Genomic DNA, 14,176 nt, shown 5'->3' with positions numbered 1-14,176 from the left:
AAAATTAAATTAAATTAAATTAAAAACTCTTGGACAGACATCAGTGAATTATGGCACATCTCATAAAAATCTGACTATTTATAACAATTATATTATTTTATAGAACAGAAGATTTTTAAAAAGACTACGTTCATCTGAAATAAGAGTGCCTAGAGGTCAGAAATGCAAAGACACTATCTCAAAACCATGGTGACTGATGTGCTTGCTTTGGGTGAATGATTTTCATATTATCATTAATCAACTCTTCATTTGAAAAGCCCACACAAGGGAATTACTGGAAGAGTAGATATCTCATTTAATTTCTTCTAAAATGCCTTTCCTTGTTTCAAACATGGTTTTCATATTCAGCTTTCAAGGTTGCTACTATTTTGGAATAATAGCAACAACAGATTGATGTGAATCCTAAATGGTGCTTACTCAGTGCAGTAATTGGAAGCTTCGATGGTTATGCAAATAAATGTCCCTCAGAGGAAAGAAAGAGAGATTGGCCCTGAAAGTGCAGCTGTGAAAAGCTGGTGCCTTGTAAATGGAGAAGCAGACTAGATCAAGAAGGGAAATTTAAGTAGAAACGACCAATATAGATGACTGCGTGGCATAATGATATTCAGCAGAGACACTCAAGTTCAAGGTGGGATGGGAAGTATAAATTTCAATGCATAAAATAAAGTGAAGATAAAATGTATCTTAATTTTTGAATAAAGTACACTTTAATTGATATCATGAATTCTCCTTCTATTAAAGTAGAAGTATGGTCAGTTACCTACGCCAAAAAAGCACTCCAAGTCCAGTATCTAGACCTGCTCAGGGTGGCAGGTTTCTTGCCAGCTTCCCATTCACTGACTGTAGCATTTTACTTACTACCTCATTGATAGTTTTAAACCTTGTAAAATGCTACAGCTTTGTTATTGGTTACCATTCTAAGTACAGTCAAAAAACACATTAAAGAGAAAGCTTATTTGATTCATTAGCAATTCACAGCCTATAGATTTCTTTTTGCTGGTCCTTTTTGCACTTTCAGTGAAACAAACAGTGCAATTGTCCCTTCTGTTTTTAGAGCAGCAGCTGTAAAAGTAATTAATGGCTAAAGAAACTCCAGCACGTCCTGCACAGGCCCATTCTGTATGCAGCACAAGCTCCGGTCCCAGGCTGCTGCCTCTGCACGCTTGGGGACCCCGAGAGAGAATCTTGGTGAATAGTCCCTAGAGGATTCTTCTCCCATATCTGGAGTCTCCTCAGCGTTCTTAGTCATTTTGGTTACTGACACCAAAAAAGAAAAAATTCATACTACTTCCAATAATGACGGTGGTACTTACACAAGAATTGTTTCTTAATCTTTGGAAATTAACAAGTATACACTTAGATTTTTCTATGTGTCATCAGTAAAGAAGTAAGAGTTGTCATTCTTTTTATAAAAGAATGTTTTTCCCAATTATTTTTCTCTTCCTTTGCAATCTTCCCTTTCTTCTTTTTGTCTCTCTACCTCCCTTCCAAATATACCTGTGCCAGAAACATCCCTGCAGTTAGACCATTTTCAATTCAAGGAGGAAGCTTTCCCTACATGACACTACCTTGTCTTTGGACTTCATATAGGACTGGCACCAACAGGCCTCCTTCCAGACCTGTCAAGGTTCTTACTAGCTGTGACCTGCAGCAAATTACTTGCCCTTCTGGGTTTTGAATTTTCTGATCTATAAAATAAGGACCACAATACCTGCTTGGTCTGCTTTATAGCATTCTTGAGGGATTGCAGTGGTAAATGGGTTTGTAAGCCATAACATTCTACACAAGCATAAAGAATGGTGACTTTACTGATTTGGATAAAAATGAGACTCTCTAGATGCAAGAATTATAGAGCAGTGTTGGTCCAGCATTGTTTTATTTCATCTCACAGACTCATCTAAAAACATCAAGGTGTAGAGTTGATGTGGCATATTTCCTGTTGGGCCGCAGAGTACACTTTTGCCAAGCATGGAGGGGAAGGTGAGCTTTCTGTGCGAGAGCCCAGCCGGACTGCATCTGCAGGAGAGGTTACTGACCTACACATTCTCAGACTGTCTTCTTGTGGCCTCAGCTAGAACGTTGCTTCTTCCAAATGCTTAGTAAAGCGCTGTGAGTTTGTTATAGCTGTGGCCCCACCCTTGGGAGAATGCCCAGGGGATGTGGACAGCCCCCAGGCAGCCCACAGGAAGCTGGAACAGAAAGTGCAGAGTCACTGTGTACCTGAGCACCATCAGGCATATCATTCTCCATCACTTATATTTGCAGTGGGTTCTCTCACAAATGTCCACTATTTGACATTTGAGGATGTGTTTTGTTAGCCATTTATTCAGCACTGTAAGAAGGTAATGCTTACCCAGTAAATATTAGATAAAAGTTAGTAAAAATTATGACTGTATTATAGACTCAGGGACGAAAATTATTTTGACCATGCCCAGGTAAAAAACTAGTAATTAAAAAATAGCATTCAAGATATTATTGAGATCCCTCATAGGTTTAATTTTCTCCTGTTCTTATCCAGGTTTAAGTATGGTATGGATTAACGGAGTCTATAAAAATTGTAAAAATGCATTTGCTAAACTTATTGGTAACAAGATTAATTTCACAGGAAATATCTTAAGTTTTGTAAGGCCTCTAAAACAGTGGTTCTCAAACTTATTGATTTCAGAATGCTTTTATATTCATAAATCATTTGGATTTCAAAAGGGTCCTGTTTATGTGAAATATGTCAATGTATTCACTGCATTACAAACATGGGAAGCTTTAAAAAATGTTATTCATTAACTCAATTAAAAGTAACAAAAGAAAGCCTAGTACCTGTTAACGTCAGTGTAATGATAGCATCATGTGTCCTATGGTTACTGAATAAATCTACTCTACATCTATGGAGGAAGGAGAATGAGAAAGACAAATGATTCTAAGTATTTGTTATTTGAGAACCTCCTTGAAAATGTTTGTTCTAAAATATTTTAGTCACTATTAAAGTATCGTAGTAAAATAAGATATCACAATTCTTATAGTAGGATTTTGTTATGGCTCGTGTCTGAATGTTCCCCTAGATCCAGTTGTGGGTGGGAAGCTTCAAGGGTGGCTGTTTTGGGGTGTGTGATGCTGGGATTAAGGGTGTGATGCTGGCATTAAAGTGCTCCTAGGTGTGGATGGTGCTACCCAAAAGGCAGGTAGCCTGTATGGACTGTAGGGGGACAGCTACTGTGCTTCTTCTGCCACTGCTGCTGCTTGCTGCCTTCTGCCTGCCATGCCATGAACTGCTTCTCTTCTGTGATGCCCCTGTCCGATGCCATCCTGCCTTGGAGCCAGCGGACTATGGACTGAAACCTCTACCAGCTGTGAGTTGAAATACACCTTTCCTCCTTTAACTTGTGGGTGTTGGGTACTTTGTTTCAGCAATGAAAAAAAAACAACTAAGACATGTCTTAATAGTTACTTTAATTGATTTTTAAAAAGTGTATTTGCATTGATAAAGATTGTGCACAATGAGTTTGAAGCTTCATTCTGCCACATACAAGTACATTGGTTGAATGATATTGGACAAGATATTTAAGTTTCTGGGTCTCAGTAACCTTGTGTGGACAATAAAAATATACTTACCTCTTGCAGGTGTGATAAACAACTGCCTTAATACATATGTATTAGTTAGGGTTCTCTCAAGAAACAAACCAATAGGATGGATGGATGGATGGATGGATGGATGGATGGATGGATGGTTGGATGGATGGATGGAAAGATAGGTACAAACATACAATATTTTTTAAAGAATTGGCCAAAGTTATCTGGAAATTGGCAAAATATAAAATATTTAGGATAGATCAGCAGGGTAAAGACTTAGGAAGGAGCTATTGTTACAGTTAAGACCAATAGCCATTTACTGGTTGAATTCCTTTTTGTTCCAGGGAAATTCAATCTTTAGTTCTACTCTAGCCTTCAACTTACTGAATGAGGCCAATTCACACTGTGGAGGGTCATTTGCTTAACTCAGAAGTCCACTGGTTTAAATGTCAACCTCACCCAAAGACACCCTCATAGAAACATCAAGAACAAGGTTTGACATATCTGGACACCATGACCTACCCAAACTGACATGTAAAATTTGATATGAACTGTTAGTGTTGTATTGAATGTGTTTTTGTTTATAGATATTGTTGCATGAAAAATCAAGATTTTTTTTGTTTTTGTTTTTGTTTTTGTTTTCTTGTCTTTTTGAGACAGGGTCTCACTATGCAATTCAGGCCAGCCTTGAGCTCACTTTGTTTTTATTTTTCTTTTTGTTTTTGTCTTTGTTTTTTGGTCTTGAACTTGCAACGATCCTCCTGCCTAGCCTCCCAAGTGCTGGGATTACAGGTGTGCACCACCCTGATGGGCTGAAAAATCAAGTTATTCATAAAGTAAATTTTCTTTGTTAACCCACAAAACCAATATGAGTACATATATAATCTCATTTTTTATATATTCTCATATATGTATATAAATTTAAATATATATTTTTAAAAGTTAAAAAGTAATGAAGAATAACCTGAATTTTCATAGATAATATTTTATATTTTTGTGTCAATATATAATTCAGACAAAGCAATTAAAAATATAACCCAGAAACAGATTCTAATGCAAATAGTGAGCTGATATAATAAAAATTGTCATCACAAACCAAAGAAAATTGAGTCAACTATTCCAGAGTGTTTAAGAAATTCTTGAAGTTATTCTTTTAAAAGTCACTTTATATCACCACTCTGCTCTATGAAATACATTCCACTTAGATTTAAAAATAAACTGCTAAAATACACACACACACAAAGATAATTTATAGGTCCATATTTAGCTTTTCTTTGGATAGTATTCCTTAACTTAGAAATCACTTAAGGTTTCATAAAACATGAGTATATTGAATATATTAAATTACCAATTTAAACTAATTGACAAAGAATGTCCATGTAAACACACAGTGATTAGTATATTTAAAATATCATAAGACTGTATAAATTGACAACAACCCAAGACTCCATTAGAAAAGAAAGATAATGCTATATTATTAGGCATCATACTTCATACTTCTGTTAGCTTTCTTCCTTAGAGTCACAGGGATGGAAACAGTACAGGTTCCTTATTGTAATGGAGATTGACGTAGGATCTCCATTACATTGGATCTCCATTACATTAATATAAAGGAGAAATCAGCCCTTGATGCTGTGCAGCCTCCTGGATCCCACAACCACTTGAACTCTTACAACTACTTGAACTACAATAGAAGATTGGTTTTTATTTCACTCAGAAAGAAAATCTCTAAGGCTGCAGTATAGCTTAGTGGCAGAGTGTCTGCCTTCTACACACAAAGCTAGATTTCTATAACCACAAAAAGAAAAGAGAGAGAGAGGGAGGGAGGGTGCAGGAACAAAGGGAGCAAGGAGGGAGGGAGAGAAAAGAAAGGAAAAATCTCTTTGTGCTTCGTTTGTGCTTTAGAAACTTATCTTGAATAAATGGTTTGGTAACACTGGATAGATTGATGAAGTTGATTTATGAAAACATACTTTGGAGCAGATTTGTAACACCAAATATAAAGTGGATATTTTCTAGAATTTTATTGTTTTAATTGATATGAAATGCCTTATTTACAGTTTCAGTCCTACCCCTATTTTCTGACTTTTTGAAAATGGTCTTTACCAACTATAGTCCTTTTGCGATCCATGTTGCCATGACTGATGAGAACTCGCCAAAAAGTCTACGTCATGCCTCTCACAAGGGCATCATGCATCCATGTCTTAATACCATGTATAAGAACAATTACCATGAAGGATTAAATGCTGCTTTTAAAAGGTGCTTGGAGAGACAGTGGCATTTCTGACCCCCCATTCCCCCATTTCTACAGGAAGCATTGTGCACGTTCACTCTTAGCTCCTGCTATGCCAGACCAGAATGAAAGGTCGTGCTTGACTCATGGAGATTAGGATAGGCTGGTGGACAAAAGAGCCAAACCCTGATCCTGACATCAGAGCCTTTTGTGTGGTTAGCTGGAAGTCAGAAAATCAGAGATCTACTCCTGCTCCAGTCTTGAGGGCTGGTATAGGAACACCTCCGCTAGACACCACATGTAGCTTGTATGCCTGAAGCCATCAGTACTCCTTAATACAGCAAGGCTTTTGTATTATTCATGTGTCTTTGGGCTTGAATTTTTGCTACTTCAACAATTAGATTTACTTTTCTGAATCTCAATGTTCTCATTTATAAAATAGAGACACTACCCACATCATATCACTTAAGTTAGGACTAAACACAATAATATATGTAGCGATGGACCACATACATATGCCATGTGCTTGGCATAGAATGCACTCAACAAATGAAAGTCTCTTCCTTCCCCCTTGTAGATATTTCACTGTCTTATTTCCTAACAAATCCACTTTTGATTAATTTTCAGAAAGGAAAAGATCATAGAAATTCAACTTGTGTGCCACTGACTAATGGGGATAACTAATCTTTCTCAAGCATATTGACATTTTCAATAAGGAAAAATGAGATATTATGCTATGATGGTAACACTTAAGGTAGTGAGAAGAAGCCAATAGAGTTCATGCTTAGAGATTCAGGAGAAACTGTGCAGTAATTTTTATTTTGCAATATTTTTGAATCCATCTTTCAATGCAGGCCTTTGAAAACTGAAATTTCTAATATTTTAAAACAGATGGCATATGAAGATCGCTGTTTGTTAGTGCAGCTTAGGTTTTTAAATTGTTTTTGTAGAAGAGAAATTTTAATCTGCACGTGTGGAGGTTTATAGGATTCAGTTCATACATCTTGGATATTTAAGCAAGAAAGGGAGAAAAGAAAGATAGGAAATAGGAAATAAAACCTTCACATAATTCAAACTGTACACAGGATGGCAAGGATAAAATAAAATGACTGGGATAAATGAGTCCTTTTCCATGAAATAATTCAAGATGTTAATGTATTATAGTTTAATTTATTAATATTTATTTTGAGCTTTCCTGCTCAAGGGTATATCACAAATACTCTTAATTATCATGATCCCACTCTTCCTGTGAGTTCCCATAGAAAGTCACACATCTCCTTCCTGTTGAACTATTGCTCTACAAATCATAGTATTTTGCTAGGATTTTACTGTGTAGAGTTCCACTGCTGTATTTGTGGTAAACTCTATTGTGTATGGTAATAGATGACAACAATAATGCACGGTGCCTAAAAGCTGTAATGACTAGCAATTCTGTGGTCAGTAAAAGGAAATTATATAACATTAGCTGCCAATATGCTGCTAAGGGAAAAGTCTTCACATTTCTCCAGCTCACCCCTTTCCCCTATCACTCACCACTAATAGTAGGTTTTGTAAATAGGTTGGGGGTAAGTGGACCCTGGAGTCCTATTCCCTGAACCCCAAAACCATGCCCAACCCTTCCGCTTGGTTACTTCAACTCAGTGGTAGGCAAGTGCTGGTGTACTTAACTCCCACACAACTGCACTTTGTTCTACCAGAAGTTGTGTCTATATGATCAGTCTAACTAGTTTCATTATTACTTTATCTACGTAAAACATCTTTGCAAAGAGTAGTTTGACTTGTGATACAGGTCATCTTGGACTTTTCCGTCGTATGCATTCTATTGGTGGTGATTTATAGTTGAGAAGGGTATGTCAGGGGAAGGGGTGATTTTATATTGTTTTTACTTTTTAAGCATTTATTATTTAAATAAATAGCAGGGGAAGCCATGGTTACTCTTTCCATATCCCTTTGAGCTTTCCCCTTGACATCTGGTTCTCTTTCACAAGTAATTGGCTTTCAAGTCAAATCTCCCCTAATCACTGTGGAGGGGAGCTGCTCCTCCAGGGAAGGAGGCTCCTTCCGTCAGCCAGGGCTGGCCTCCAGCTTGCCCTGACCCTGTGTCTGGCTTGTGTTGCCCATGATTATGGCTCTTGCTGGCAGCTCAGGAGCCCATGGGACTGTGGCAGAAAAGGAATTTTGAATTAGAGGGGGAAATGGTGCTTTAAAAAGGCAACAGTTTTCCTGATGTCTTATTTTTTTTCCACTCTAGGATATTTTCATACAGTTTGTTCTCCCTTTCAATCAAGTAAGATTCTTTGCACTTCTTAAGGGCCTTGATTTAATTATGTAGTATGTTTGGGTGAAATAAACCAAGATGGGATATTACTGAGAGACTATTAGATGTGTGCAGGTTTATTCACAGAACATGTAACAGAATAGACACTAAAGATGTTTATTTTAAACATCTTTGAGTATAAAGAATGATACATTTATTGAGTTAAAATGTATCAAGGATATGATATTATACCTTTTGTTCCTACTGATTGGTCATTTAAATTGATTTTATGTGTTCCTCAAGGCAATGGTTTCCTTATGCACTTGATTCAGTACTCGAAAACCTCCAGATACCTGTTAAAAAATTAATAATGGTTAAATAACCATGTCTGTTATTGTAGCACTGCCAGATGTTAAAAATTTCCAATAATGTGTTGTGTATAATGAAATTAATTGTTGAATTTAATATTTCCAGTAATTAAAAAATCCTTTAAAAGTTATCTCATTTGTATTTCTCAAAGTTAAATCTTTATTGCCTTCCTTCTCTGCAAACTTGAAGCTTTATCAGCAGTCATTTATTTCCTTGTATGTTTCCTACCCTGCCAGGCTCAGGCCAGTCAGATGCACATACCTGAGATGAACCCCAGCTCCTGGCAGCCAGGAAATTGCTCAGGAATGCAGACTCATAAGTAAGCAATTAAAGCAGTGGCCCCAGTGCCCAGTAAGGCATGTGGCTTTCACACAGGGCAGCAGGTGGTATATTTTCCACCACTTCTTTGCTCCCTCTACCCCAGATATCTTCTCTCAAAATAGATATATGGGTTTATTTCTGGCTGTCCTGCATGTATTTCTTTTCTTTTCCTTTCCAGCCATTTCAATGGAAATGAGCAGAGACTTAACAATAGCTGAAGAAATTGTAATTGCTAATTACAATATGTCACTAATTGTATGATTTTGTAATATGATTTCTATTGGGGCTCCATTAACTTTGGAACTTGTGTTTCTCCTGTCTCCTTTCTTCCCCTTAGCTTCTATGTTGACTATTTTCTCTTTCCATTATCTTTATTTTTCTGAGATTTCCAGAGTGGTTTTCAAAGCATGACCTTTGCTAAGCCTTCTGCATCTGAATCACTTGCTTACTTGCTGCAAATGTTCCAGGTCCCCACTACCCCTCCACTGCCAACAGAATCAGAACTTCTGGGAAAAGTGTCCCTTTCCTTTCCAGGGGATTCTTATTCATGTGGAAGTTTAAAACTATTGAGGAAAAACTCCTACTAGCATCACCTACAACACAATTACTTCTCTAATTAGACTTTTTCCCCCTGCACTTTGTCCTTTCCTATGTAACAATTTTCAAGAGAATTTGTGAGCCAGTGCAAACCAAGATTGCTTGGCCCTGCCTGTCAAATCTATAACCAGCCAATAGTCAGCCAGCAAATACCAATATTAAGAATCATCTAATGAAAGAATATACACCTATGCAATAGCCATAAATCTTGGCCACTTTTCTAGTCTTTTAACACAGTCTTAGAGAAGACCTTAGCATTAAAAGTAGACCCACCCTTAACATTATGATTGTCAAAATTATGTTATAAGATGAAGTGGACATACCTGAAACAACAGAAATAAACTGAATTTTGTAGTTGTTGAGTTTCTTCTTCTTTTATCCGTTTCCAAAAGTTCCAGGTCTCACAAATACTGTAGATTCTATTCTCAGCCTCCTTCATAAGAAACTTTCTGGCACCCCCTTTAGGTTAGAGTTCTTCTGCCTATAACAGTGCTCCTAGAAAATAGTAAGTACTTGAATATATTCTCATTATTATTTTCATTTATGTCATTATTATTTGCACAAAGGAAACATCTAGCATGTTACATATGTGTTCTGTAGGCTCCAAATATTAATTGTCAGTCTTAATATTCTTCCAGATTATACTGAAGTGACATCTTCAGTAATAAAGCATATCATAGATATCACCCAGAATCTGTTTAACTGATTTACTAACATACTGGTAGATGCTTAAAGGGGATTTTGGAGTTTACAACATACTAATCTATATGTCATTGTTATTAAGTGTCAACTAAAAATAACCAGCAAAATTGTCATCAACCCAGTGCTTTCTGTTCTGGCATAACTTTAATTTAGAAGACTCTTCTCTATCTTGGTGTATGATCACTTTATAAAAGATAGCATTTTTTTTAAAAAGTTGGTTATTTGTTATCTCTGACATTTAGTAGAAAAAGATCAAATTTTTACTTTGATTCTTGGCAGTTTATGTCCACTCACCATTTGACTTTTCTCCGCCCAGACCTGTGTACATACTTAGCTCTTAGAAGTCTTGGTGCAAGTCATTTCTCTTTTGAGAAGATATCCTTGACCCCCATCTCAAATCTGGATTTGGTAGCACTCCCACAGCTCCCACAGTACCTTGCCTTTATCCCACTACTGAATGCATTCATCCCTATTGTCTGCTACCTTAGTAGTCTATAAATCTGAACTATTTCAGATTAGAGATCCAGCACCAAGGCAAAGGCCTGGAACACGTTGGTAGATTGATTAGTAAATTAGTGCAAACTACACATGCAAAAACAAGCTGTGGATACTTTAACACCATTAAAGGCATTTAGGACCTTCTTCGCTGTACGTGTTCCCTGGTTCCTACTCTTTGGTGAAGGCTCCCACTTTTTGGTGAAGGCTCCCATATTTAGCAACCATTCTGCTCCATGAATTTATCAGTACATTTCAGTTTTTCTGGTCTCATCCTCTAACGCTCTCAGGAGAAGCTGGCTTGGGCTCAATATTAGATATTCTCAGTCTTCAGGAGGATCCTCTGACCTTGTTTCAGGCTCTCAGCGCAAACCCTAAGGCCCGCTTCAGGGAGAGGACCAAACACTGTGTGTCCTTGGAGTGTTTTCAGTCTGGCATTCTAACCTCTTTGAGAACATGAAAACACATTTTTTCTTTGATTCATTTTATCTGAATGTCTTGGATTGTTCCATAAATGGATTTGTTGATAATAACTATGAACATGTTTTCTTTTAAACTATCTACCTTATGAGTAGTATTTGGTGGTTTTAGAAAGAGAGGTTTTTGCATACTACTGTGAGGGGAGGATCATTAAAATCTCAAGGTTAAATGTAGAGGTTGACTTTTAATGACCTAACTGAAGTAATGTTGTTGTGACACACAACATACATCTCTGACCAGTACATGCATCTTAAATGGTCTCCTATTTGATTAGGCCATGTAAAACACTTTATCAGCAAGTACTGTCTTTTGGAAGGACACTGCTTATACTTCTATATTGTCAATCCAAAGCCAGTAAAGTTTCTAGCTTTTCAAAAGGTACAAACATCTGTATCTCAGACCTGTTAGGTAGTTGGGGCACAAGGGACAAGTTTGTCATTTGGCTGGGAAGTAAACATATTTGGTATTTGTCCAAAGTAAAAATAGTTTTGAAGAGGATCATTCCTTGTCATATTATTTTTTGTTTTTGCACAAATTGTCTTTGATGACTATACTCTGTTGGCACCCAGATGAGCTGCCCATGAGGAGAACTACCCCTGATGGACTTCCTGGCAGAAAAGCCAGAAAACAGGTTCCTTTGATCTGAAAGAATGAACAGAATTCAGAGTGACAGGAGAGCTACTTCTACCCAAGGCAGCTGGTCTGAGTGCAATGACCAAGCATTCCTGGACATCATCTGCAAGTACAGTGATATTTACTTGGTTTTTACTCTGTGTGTGTGTGTGTGTATAACAAATGAATAAATGAATAAGAAGTTTAATCTCTGATCAGAACATATAGCTTATTCCTGATACAGACTTGGAAAATAATTTCCCAATCTAACAATCAACAACCTCATCCTGTTCAGGGTCCCCAACTAGCTGTGCAAGTTCGACTAACAATTCTAGAAAATGACCCCAAAGTCTCCCCATCCTCTCTATTAGCCACTTTATGGTCAGTTTTATGATGCTGTTCATTACAATCCCTACTTTTAGGTAGTTAATAGAGAAACCGGCAGTAGAAGCCCTTGAGTGAGAACTAAGGAACAAGTCTTGTCCTTGAAAAACTACCCAACATAGTGTGTGTGTGTGTGTGTGTGTGTGTGTGTGTGTGTGTGTGTGTGTGTGTGTTGGTTCTGTGTGGGAGATCTGGTCCTAAGCTGGTTGAAGCTGTTTTTTCTTAGAGAGATGAAAGGCCCATGACATGAGGCTCAGTGGCCATGGATTTAAGAAAAGCTTCTCTGCATGTTGGGCTTACTACACAGTTGGTGGAGATCTGTCTGGCACTACTTCTGCTTAGAAGGAAAGAGCAGGCTCTACAACAGTTGAACATGATAGGTTTTGTAAGGTCTTGGGGGCAATTTTAATGAAGGCAGGACTAAACAGACTGGAGAACTAGATCTATGACCCCAGCTTCATTCTTAAAGTAGATTTCCTCCTCACATGACAAGGAGTAAACCAATGATATAGTATAGTCCATTGGCAAGCATGCGCTTTCTGCACAGTGTGGTACAGGATACTTCTGCTTTGTGTTATTGTCCTTCCCTTTCTACTCTTCTGTTTCCTAGCTTATGGAACAATGAATGGCTTTTTATTTAAGATTCCAGCTGAAGTGGAGAAAGCAGGAATATAAATCCTTGGAGAGGAAGGAGCAACAATCAGAAGCCATAATGTCTCATGCGAGGGAGCAGAAGCTAGGTTGGAGAACAGAATAGGCCTTGCAGATGAATCACTCCTGATCTTGTGCACATCAGGTACTGAAGAGGAAGCTGAGAACTAGGCATTTGGGGTGTGGGATGCTGGAGTAGCCATATCAGCTAAGAAGGCTTATTTAAGGGAGAACTATTGCTTTACCAGTAGCACTGACCAGAAGGCAATGCTGAGATATCAGTGCAGAATAGAATGAACCAAGAGCAACATTTGTATGTGACTTATCAGAGACACCATGGAGAGATTAGGACAAAGGAGGGCATGTCAGGAGGCTTGTGAGAGATCTGAGAGTGAGAAGGAGTTGTTTGCTATGGTGGGTATAGATTTTAAAAACAGCTCTACCTTTTCATCTGTGGGCAGTAATGAACTTAGGTAGTGTTCATGAGCCAGCCCAGAAGTTGAAAAAAATGGCTGTCAAAAGGTGAATGTTTGATGTAATATAGTTTTGTAAAGCAAGTACATAGTAGATGAACATTTTTACAAAGTGAGTTTTATAAAGAAGGTATGCAGTGTGTGTATAAAAAGACTTTTATTTTTACAACTAGCACTTACATACTTTTTTCCTCCAACTGTCTGGCCATATTTGACTGCGTAAAATTCAGAAGAAATAGGTACATCAGTACGTGCACAACTCTCTGAACTTTCTAGAGCAAGGGTCCACAACTCTGGGCCATGGACTGGTACCGAACTGTGGCCTGTTAGGAACTAGGCCTAAGCAAAGCTTCATCTGTAAGTATAGTCACTCCCCACCACCTGCAATACTGACTGAGGTCTGCTTCCTGTCAGAACAATAGTGACAACTGATTCTCACAGGAGTGAAAACTGTACTGTGAGCTGCATGCGATGAGCCTGGGTGGTGCAGTCTTGGAGAATCTAATACCTGATGATCTGAGGTGGAGCTGAGGTGGTGATGTTGATCCTAGGGAGCAGCTGCAAACACAGATTAACATTAGCAGAGAAGTTTGACAGCATAGGGGCCATAATAAATTAATTGCTTGAAGACTCATATCAAAACCCTCTCAGTGAGTGACAAGGGACAATTAATTTAAGTTGCATCTGGTGGCAGAATTTATAGTGCAAGTGAGTTCATGTACTTAGATTTTACAGCAGGGTTTAATTCAGAATCTGACACTCATTTTCATCTATGTATGGCCTACACATTATTTCATTTACTGCTTCATCTGAGCCTCCTTACTGCACTGTGTGATTGTCCCATTCACAAATTCGATAAACCCACAAGTTAACTCTACTCAAAATGAGAAAAAAACAAACATCATCAGAGAGTTTCTTTGAAGAAAAGGAAAGATCCAAGGATGATAGAGCAAAAGACAATACAGCTGCCAATGAAATAAAAGTTGGATTTAAAAGAAAATACCAAGAGTCCTACTTAAATTATTGGTTCATTGCAAT

The 14,176-nt window shown here is 37.7% G+C and overlaps 1 long non-coding RNA gene across 1 annotated transcript; it reads right to left on the bottom strand.

Moving 5' to 3' along the window:
* Positions 1–5,053: 5,053 nt before the first annotated feature.
* On the bottom strand, positions 5,054–8,394 carry LOC102026800. Its single transcript, XR_261960.1, has 3 exons — positions 8,307–8,394; positions 6,127–6,128; positions 5,054–5,140 (listed from the first exon to the last, which is right to left on the bottom strand). It is a non-coding gene; the product is annotated as an uncharacterized LOC102026800 (long non-coding RNA).
* Positions 8,395–14,176: the final 5,782 nt, after the last annotated feature.

This window comes from Chinchilla lanigera, unplaced genomic scaffold, assembly GCF_000276665.1.
Source record: "Chinchilla lanigera isolate Chin_1 unplaced genomic scaffold, ChiLan1.0 scaffold00038, whole genome shotgun sequence".
NCBI classification, from domain to species: Eukaryota; Metazoa; Chordata; class Mammalia; order Rodentia; family Chinchillidae; genus Chinchilla; species Chinchilla lanigera.
The sequence above is the reverse complement of the archived record's forward strand: the minus strand, read 5'-3'. Positions and strand labels throughout refer to the sequence as shown.